The sequence below is a fragment of the Hippocampus zosterae genome, chromosome 1, assembly GCF_025434085.1.
Source record: "Hippocampus zosterae strain Florida chromosome 1, ASM2543408v3, whole genome shotgun sequence".
Taxonomy (NCBI): domain Eukaryota; kingdom Metazoa; phylum Chordata; class Actinopteri; order Syngnathiformes; family Syngnathidae; genus Hippocampus; species Hippocampus zosterae.
In genome coordinates, this window is record NC_067451.1 from 22,747,378 (window position 1) to 22,757,242 (window position 9,865).

The following is a 9,865-nucleotide window of genomic DNA, read 5'->3' on the forward strand; positions in this document are numbered from 1 at the left end:
GGCCGGGCCTACACCCATGGGGCCCGGCCGGGCTCAGCCCGAAGAGACAACGTGGGTCCCCCTTCTCATGGTCTCACCACCCGTGGGAGGGTTCAAAGGGGTCGGGTGCGATGCGAGCTGGGCGGCAGCCAAAGGCGGGGACCCTGGCGGTCCGATCCTCGGCTGCAGAAGCTAGCTCTTGGGACATGGAATGTCACCTCTCTGGCAGGGAAGGAGCCCGAACTGGTGTGTGAGGCAGAGAAGTTCCGACTGGATATAGTCGGACTTGCCTCCACACACAGCCTAGGTTCTGGTACCAGTCCTCTCAAGAGGGGTTGGACTCTCTTTCACTCTGGAGTTGCTCACGGTGAGAGGCGCAGAGCAGGTGTGGGCATACTTATTGCCCCCCGGCTCAGTGCCTGTACATTGAGGTTCACACCGGTGGACGAGAGGGTTGCATCCCTCCGCCTGCGGGTGGGGGGACGGGTCCTGACTGTTGTTTGTGCATATGCACCAAACAGCAGCTCAGCATACCCACCCTTTTTGGAGTCCTTGGATGGTGTGCTGGAGAGTACTCCTGCTGGGGACTCCCTTGTTCTACTGGGGGACTTCAATGCTCAAGTGGGCAATGACAGTGAGACCTGGAGGGGCGTGATTGGGAGGAACGGCCCCCCCGATCAGAACTCGAGTGGTGTTTTGTTATTGGACTTCTGTGCTCGTCACGGACTGTCCATAACGAACACCTTGTTCAAACATAAGGGTGTCCACATGTGCACTTGGCACCAGGACACCCTAGGCCGTAGTTCGATGATCGACCTTGTGGTCGTGTCATCGGATTTGCGGCCGCATGTTCTGGACACTCGGGTGAAGAGAGGGGCGGAGCTGTCAACTGATCACCACCTGGTGGTGAGTAGGCTCCGATGGTGGGGGAAGATGCCGGTCCGTCCTGGCAGACCCAAACGTATTGTGAGGGTTTGTTGGGAGCGTCTGGCGGAATCCCCTGTCAGAAGGAGTTTCAACTCCCACCTCCGACAGAACTTTTCCCATGTTCCGGGGGAGACGGGGGACATTGAGTCTGAGTGGACCATGTTCCGTGCCTCTATTGTTGAGGCGGCCAATATGAGTTGTGGCCGTAAGGTGGTTGGTGCCTGTCGTGGCGGCAATCCTCGTACTCGCTGGTGGACACCAGCAGTAAGGGATGCCGTCAAGCTGAAGAAGGAGTCTTATCGAGCCTTTATGGCCTGTGGGACCCCAGAGGCAGCTGACGGGTACCGACTGGCCAAGCGGAACGCAGCTTCGGTGGTCGCCGAGGCAAAAACCCGAGCATGGGAAGAGTTCGGTGAGGCCATGGAAGCCGACTTCCGGACGGCTTCGAGGAAATTCTGGTCCACCATCCGACGTCTCAGGAGGGGGAAGCAGTGCACCACTAACACTGTGTACAGTGGGGATGGGGCGCTGCTGACTTCGACTCGGGACGTTGTGAACCGGTGGGCAGAGTACTTCGAAGACCTCCTCAACTCCACCAACACGCCTTCCTTGGAGGAAGCAGAGCCTGAGGACTCTGAGGTGGGCTCTCCTATCTCTGTGGTTGAAGTCACCGATGTGGTTAAAAAGCTCCTCGGTGGCAAGGCCCCAGGGGTGGATGAGATCCGCCCAGAGTTCCTCAAGGTTCTGGATGTTGTGGGGCTGTCCTGGTTGACACGCCTCTGCAACATCGCGTGGTCAACGGGGAGAGTGCCTCTGGATTGGCAGACCGGGGTGGTAGTCCCTCTTTTTAAAAAGGGGGACCGGAGGGTGTGTTCCAACTACAGAGGGATCACACTCCTCAGCCTCCCTGGTAAGGTCTATTCAGGGGTGCTGGAGAGGAGGGTCCGTCAGGAAGTCGAGCCTCAGATTGAGGAGGAGCAGTGTGGTTTTCGTCCCGGTGGTGGAACAGTGGACCAGCTCTACACCCTTAGCAGGGTTCTCGAGGGTATGTGGGAATTCGCCCAACCAGTCTACATGTGTTTTGTGGACTTGGAGAAGGCGTTTGACCGTGTCCCTCGGGGAGTTCTGTGGGGGGTGCTTCGTGGGTATGGAGTCCCGAACCCCCTGATACGGGCTGTTCGGTCACTATACCACCGATGTCAGAGTTTGGTTCGCATTGCCGGCAGTAAGTCGGAATCGTTTCCAGTGAGGGTAGGACTCCGCCAAGGCTGCCCTTTGTCACCGATTCTGTTCATAACCTTCATGGACAGAATCTCTAGGCGCAGCCGAAGCGTTGAGGGGGTCCGTTTTGGTGGCCTCAGTATTGCATCCCTGCTTTTTGCAGATGATGTGGTGCTGTTGGCTCCTTCAAACAGGGCTCTCCAACTCTCACTGGAGCGTTTCGCAGCCGAGTGTGAAGCGGTTGGGATGAAAATCAGCACCTCCAAATCTGAAACCATGGTCCTCAGTCGGAAAAGGGTGGAGTGCCCCCTCCGGGTCGGTGGGGAGATCTTGCCCCAAGTGGAGGAGTTTAAGTATCTTGGTGTCTTGTTCACGAGTGAGGGCAGGAGGGAGCGAGAGATCGACAGGCGGATCGGTGCAGCGTCTGCTGTGATGCGGACGTTGGATCGGTCTGTCGTGGTGAAGAAGGAGCTGAGCCAAAGGGCGAAGCTCTCAATTTACCGGTCTATCTACGTTCCAACCCTCATCTATGGTCACGAGCTATGGGTCGTGACCGAAAGAACGAGATCCCGGATATAAGCGGCCGAAATGAGTTTTCTCCGCAGGGTCTCCGGGCTCTCCCTTAGAGATAAGGTGAGAAGCTCGGTCATCCGGGAGGGGCTCAGAGTCGAGCCGCTTCTCCTCCACATCGAGAGGAGCCAGATGAGGTGGCTTGGGCATCTGATTCGGATGCCTCCTGAGCGCCTCCCTGGTGAGGTGTTCCGGGCATGTCCCACCGGGAGGAGACCCCGAGGAAGACCCAGGACACGCTGGAGAGACTATGTCACCCAGCTGGCCTGGGAACGTCTCGGGATCCCCCGGGGAGAGCTGGAAGAAGTAGCTAGGGAGAGGGACGTCTGGGCTTCCCTGCTAAAGCTGTTGCCCCCGCGACCCGGTCCCGGATAAGCGGTAGAAGATGGATGGATGGATGGATGGATGGATGGATGGATGAATATCCCCGCCCCTACTCATAAGGTTTGGCAATTTTCTGAAAATAGGATGACACACAACCAATTATTAAAAGAGAATCAGTTTACTACGTGAACTATTAATAATCTGGAGTTTATTTCTAAATGTGCCCGCAGCCCTAAACCAGGTATTGTTCATCTCCATGCCTGGGGGTCCGTTGTCCTGCCTGTTTTCCATCTCTCCTGGCTGTAACATACCTGTTTCAAATGATCAGCTCATCAGCCAGCTCTGAAGCAGCACTGGAACCATCCTGATTATTTGAATCAAGTGTGTAGCAGCTGGGAGAGATAGACAACAGACAGGACAGCAGCCCTTGCGGACAGGCTTTGGACATCACTGCCCTAAACCTATACGTTTTAGCGAGAACAGTACACAGGCATTTAACATTTAAATATAAGGAACAACATCCTGAGCATTCATAATAGTCAGACCCACTATAGCAGTTTTACTTTCTTTTCATCAGTCATCAGAGAATGAATGAGACACTTGAGTTGACACAGGGCCGTTGTGATTTTGGCATGCTGAGCCACAGGTGTGGGAAATAAATAAATGTTTCCATGCAACCCCTGCAATGTTTGCTTTGGAAACACTGCTTTATGGTCCCAATAAATTGCTCTGTTCACAATGTTTTAATACTTTGATTACATTACCCTTTTAAGTTCATTGTCCGCAACAGAGGATATACCTGAATGATCTGAGCGAAGCTGTAACAAAAAAATTGTACAATAATGAAGCATATTGCGGAAACTCATCACCAAGAGTGGGAGGAGCATATAATATCAGGATGTACTGTATATAGTCCAATTAAAAAAACTAAAGAATAGAAAATTAAAAAACAAAGCATTTATTCATGTTATTTTTTCCTCCTCCAATCTATCTCTTTAGCCCAGTACCAAGTGTACTGGTTGTTGGGGACGACTGGTCTTGAACAATGAGGTAAAAAGGGAATAACACAATCAAAACTACAGATAATGACCATATTGATCAACGTTTGGCAACAGGTTGGCTCATGTAACATGGCTCACCTTTCGCTCCCTAAACCACATTCACCTTAATGAGATGTAAGGCAGACAATCATTTTAATGAGCACGGGGGAATGAAAGAAAATAGGTCACACATTCATAAATCATCCCGCAAGTCCATGAGCATTGCAAAGTTCTTGAGTGTTATTAGTATTTACCTCAAGTTGCGTTGCCCCCACTCATATAACAAATGTCTTCATATAAATATTTGAATGATTCTTGAGGATTGCCTGGGTGAAAGTCAGCAAAGACAAGGCAGCCGCCGCATTCCTCAGCAGGATTAAAGGCTTAATACAGCACAGTATGATGTTTGCAATGTGACTTTGTTATCCACTCAGATCCATTATAAATGACATGTACTCTCTGATCATCATCTCCATGTAAAAAAACTCTATGATAAAAACTCTTTCAAGGCGATGTCACAGAATGGGGATCTAAGGGTATCAAGAAGAACAAAGTTCTCGCTACTATTTGGAAAAGAAGAGCTTTAAAGCACAAAGTAAAATTTGTAAATTTGTAGTGAAAAATATTATTTTACTGGACAGTTACGGAGTTCACTGAATTACAGTATATTGCTGCATTGTCTTTGTTTACAGCTAAATACTGGCAGCAAGTTTGCCAGCATTTTACTGTTATTTTACATTTTGCAGGGTTTTTTTTCTAATTAGATTACCCTCATCCATCCTCTAATCCGCTCATCCTCACAAGGGTCGCGGGCATGCTGGAGCCTATCCCAGCTGTCTTCGGGCAGTTGGGGGGGGGGGGGGGGAACACCCTGAACTGGTTGCCAGCCAATCGCAGGGCACACATGGACAAACAACGATCTGTACTCACAATCACACCTAGGGACAAATTAGAGGGTTCACTTAACCTAACAATGTGCAAAGTGGCCCACTGAACTGAGTGTGGAAATGTAGTGGCCTCATCATCATCTTGGTTGCCCATCCAGATTTTGGGAAAGTTTGAACACCACTAGTTGCTAGTGCTGACATAAGCCTTATCTTGCAACATACAGTAGTTCTGCTGTTTTTTTGCCACATTCTTCAACAACCGATTGGAATTTGTTGCCGCATATTAAACAGAAGTGAACTGAACCCAAAACGTTGTCATGTTGCTGATAGTCAGCAAGTCCCCCCTCACAAAAAAATAAAAACAGAGAAACAAACAAAACAGAAGCTGCACCCTTTGCTGGGGTGGGCAAACTACGGTCCATGGGCCCGATCCGGCCCATTGGTCTTTTTAATCCGGCCCGCCGAAGATTGGTGCACAATTAAGGTTTGATTGCATTCATTTCGTTTGGACTTGTAATGACAGGTATTTCAACACTAGGTGGTGCAGTTGTGATATGTATCTGATTAAACGAAGCGGGTAACAAAGTACGAAACATTCAGAAGACGTCGGAAAGACTCAAATCTACGAGACTTTGTAAAACAAGGAAGCGATTCTTACTCAGTCCGATTCTGGCAATTTCCATGTTCAGAGTGAATTGCTTGTGGCTTGAGTAAATGAACATTTCCTAGAATGGTTTGTTATCATCCTAAAAACTTTCCGCAAACTGGACCCCTAATAAGAGTCGGAGAGCAGTCAAATGTGTAGAGCTTGAACAACAGGAGGCTCAGTACACATCCTTGAGGAGAACCGGCGCTGAGTGTGATGGTGGAGGAGAATGTTACATTATTACTGGCATACAAAGACATTGTGCTATCTTCTTTATTTTCTATTTCTAACTTTTGGTCCGGCCCTCCACAATATTTTCTGCTTTTCATTTGCTCCCCTCCAGCATCCTGAGACTGTACGCAAGCCGAAAGGAAGGAGGCCGGGGACTAGTGAGTGTGAGAGCCACTGTCCAGGATGAAACATCCAAGCTCCATGAATACATCAAGGAGAAGGCTCCAACGGATGACGTACTCAGAGAATGTCTCAGACAATGGGGAACAGAGGATGAGGAGATGGAAGAGGGACCATCATGGGAGGACAAGCCCCTACACGGGATGTACCACCGGACCATAACTGAAGTGGCTGATCTCAAGAAGTCCTATCAGTGGCTAGAGAGGGCTGGCCTGAAGGACAGCACAGAGGCACTCATCCTGGCTGCTCAGGAGCAGGCCTTGAGCACCAGAGCCATCGAGGCCCAGATATACCACACCAGACAAGACCCAAGGTGTCGGTTGTGCAAAGAGGCACCTGAGACGATCCAACACATAACTGCAGGGTGTAAGCTGCTGGCAGGCCACTCGGGGCAGTGACCCCCAAACTAAATGAGTGGTTGCAACAGGTCCCGGGAACAACATCGGACATCTCAGTCCAGAAATGTGCAGTGCTGGCAACAGCAAGGATACTACGCAGAACCCTCAAGCTTCCTGGCCTCTGCTAGAGAACCCAAGCTGAATGAGGGACGGACACATTTTTTTTATATATACACACACACCCACACACAGCTTAAAGTCAAACACATACACCCAACTCTGGTCTACGCCCCCACAAAAAAAGGAACTTTCAGTCAGTGTGGCCAGTTCACCTCCGGGCCAGCTCATAATGAATCAGGCCCAGATGTGGATCTGTGGGCCGGCTGATGCAGTACGCCTGCCGAAACACAACCCACCCAGCTGCAGACGTCAGAAGGGACCACCTTAATTCCCTCAAGCTATGTCACTTTGTGAGAGGCTAGCAAGCTTGCGTAAAGCATGTATTTGTGTTGTTGTTGTGCTTGGAGATTTTGTGCAAACACTTCTGATCTACCGGTATACATGTTTGAGAAATGAAACAATTAAACTTCTGAAAAATGTACAGTGGAGTACATAAGTTGGTGACTTGCAGATCTTGCATATATTCTCCTTTCCCCTAAACAACATGTGAAAAAAAACGAAGCGGACCATTTGTTGTGTTCAAGAAACGAAGAGCAGACATACCTTGAGAAGTGCTTCTTTCCGTTTCAAGATGACTTGATATTTTACAATATGAGACCCTGAAAGTGAATGCACTTAAGAGGATTTCCAGTGCAAAGAGCTTCTCTCTTCTTCAATGTTGACCTTTATCTATATCTGCTTCTTGGAGACAAACCCTGGTGTTACGAAGATCGCTATTTATTGCCTACATTTGTTTTGACTTTTGTTTCAGCATAAAGTCGTCATAGTGGTACGTCACAACTGTGTCATTTGGGTGTGAGAAATGAAAAATGCTATAAAATTGCTTTGCGGTTGTGAAGGAAACAACCGCACAACTCATTTAATTACAGATGACAGACGAGGGTCACCCCGGTAGGGCGGTGCTTGCCGTCACACATCTGTGAGTGAGCTGAGAGGGCGTTTCAAGACCACATCATGTCGGGCCCAGAGAAAGAAAGCCATCTGTATTATGTCATGGCTGCCAGGACACTCCACCCTTCACCCCCCCCCCCCCCCCCCCGACTACCAGAACACCCCCTTCATCCCCATCCATGCCTTCCACCCCTTACTCAACCGACTCTGCTTTACTACGTGATTTCCCTTTTCTTTTCTTTTTAAGTTATGTTTACTTGCGGGCGGCCCGGTCGTCCAGTGGTTAGCACGTCGGCTTCACAGTGCGGAGGTGACGGGTTCGATTCCAGCTCCCGCCTGGGTCTGCGTGGGTTTTCTCCGGGTGCGCCGGTTTCCTCCCACATTTCAGAAACATGCGTGGCAAGCTGATTGAACACTCTAAATTGTCCCTAGGTGTGAGTGTGAGCGTGGATGGCTGTTCGTCTCTGTGTGCCCTGTGATTGGCTGGCAACCGATTCAGGGTGTCCCCCGCCTACTGCCCGGGGACAGCTGGGATAGGTAGGCTGCAGCACCCCCCGCAACCCTAGTGAGGATCAAGCGGTTCGGAAGATGAATGAATGAATGAATGAATGTTTACTTGCTATGAGGTATTTCAGAAAACTGGCTAGTCAAATGCTTCAAATAATTCCCGTTGAAAAACATTCACCTGGGGGAAAAGTGTAAAAGAGTAATCCCTCATTTATCGCGGATAATGGGGACCAAAACCACCTGCGATAAACGAAAATCCGCGAAGTAGCGTCCAATTAACATAAACAAGTATATATATTTTTTTAAGTCTGCAAACGGTCCGCGGGAAGCTGCAAAACAACAGTGAGTCACAGAGCAACATATACGTACTGTTCTCCATGTATATGTAAAAATAAAAATAAATTTTAAAAAAATCTGCGTTGCACTGAACCCACAATAAACGAACCGCGAAGTAGCGAGGAATCACTGTATATAGAATTATGCTTGACATACTGTGTGACGGGCGACCTGGTAGTCCAGTGCACGTTGACTTCACAGTGCTGAGGTACCGGGTTCAATTCCAGCTCTGGCCTCCCTGTGTGTTTTTGCATGTTCTCCCCCGGGCCTGTGTGGGTTTTCTCCGGGTACTCCGGTTTCCTTCCACGTTCCAAAAACATGCATGGCAGGCTGATAGAACATTCTAAATTGTCCCGAGGTGTGAATGTGGGCGTGGGTGCAAACGATTCAGGGTGTCCCCCGCCTACTGCCCGAAGACTCCTCGGATAGGCTCCAGCAACCCCCGCGACCCCAGTGAGGATGAAGCGGTTCGGAAGATGGATGGATACTGTGTGACAACTTGCTCAGTGATGTTGCATGTAAATATTTAAATGTGAATGCCAAAATGTCATTGGATGTGCGACAAGTCAGCCGAGGCCTATTGTCATACATGGCAGCTGCTGCTCTCCATAACTATTGGCACCACCTTGGTGTTAACCAGTGTTCTTCAGCTTTAAATTTCACTTTTTTCCCTCTAAATCGCATAGGACAAACATTTAAAACAAAGAAAAGTATGTGAAAATCCAACTTTTACTCCGTGTGCATTTATTGAGTGGGGGAAAAAAGACTAAATTGAGAATTATTTTAAATCGAATCATGTGTGCCGCAATAACTAGCACCCCTGATGTTTATACTTTGTACGCCTCCCTTTTGTACAAAATAATCTTAATCTAAATCCTAATCTTCTCTTTTAATGATTCACAAAATGGGAGAATACAGAAAGAGGGATCTTTGACCATTCCTCTTTGCACAATCTCTTAAGCGACTTGGATCCTCTCCTCTGCGCTTTCCTCCAACTCATGGCTGAGACTGGGAGAGAACTGTGTGCGCCTTCTCATGGCTTGGGTGGTGTATGCGTGCATGTGGCAAGACAATGGTGCGTTTACTCCAAATATTATGGGGTAACATTATTGTACAGATCTAAATGTGGCTTCAAATGAGGGTGTAGAATGAAACATAATCCAATAGACTTTTGACCCTGCCGATACTTCCTGATTCTTGAAATCTGAGCAACAAATGTGATGTCTGGTGGTGAAATTAATTTCTGGTCTACTGAGTTATTGCATAAACCCATTTTATTATATTTAGATTTTATAATAAAGTACAAATAAGGGACGCAACCCATTTGCATTGCCGTTCTGAGGCTTTCCTGTGTAGATTTTTTGTGTTCTCCCTGGCCTTCTACCAAATTTCAAATACATGCATGCTATCTTAACGGAGTTTAAATTGCCCATAAGTGTGGTTAGTTGTTTGTGTGTATGAACCCTGCGATTAGTTTCCGATCAGTGCAAGGTGTACTCCACTTCTTGCCAAAACTCACTGGGGGATAGGCTGCATCTGCAACACTATTGAGGAGTGCTGTAGAATTTGAATGAATGGATGGCTATGTAGTGTCCAAAAACTGTTGGT

The 9,865-nt window shown here is 48.5% G+C and overlaps 1 protein-coding gene across 1 annotated transcript in view; it reads right to left on the reverse strand.

Moving 5' to 3' along the window:
• LOC127610846 (uncharacterized) overlaps window positions 1–6,586 on the reverse strand; it is a 71,702-nt gene extending 65,116 nt beyond the window's left edge. The window contains exon 1 of the mRNA XM_052081312.1: window positions 6,559–6,586. The gene's annotated coding sequence lies outside the window, so the exon portion shown is untranslated. The remainder of the gene's footprint in view (window positions 1–6,558) is intronic.
• Between the last annotated feature and the right edge of the window lie 3,279 nt (window positions 6,587–9,865).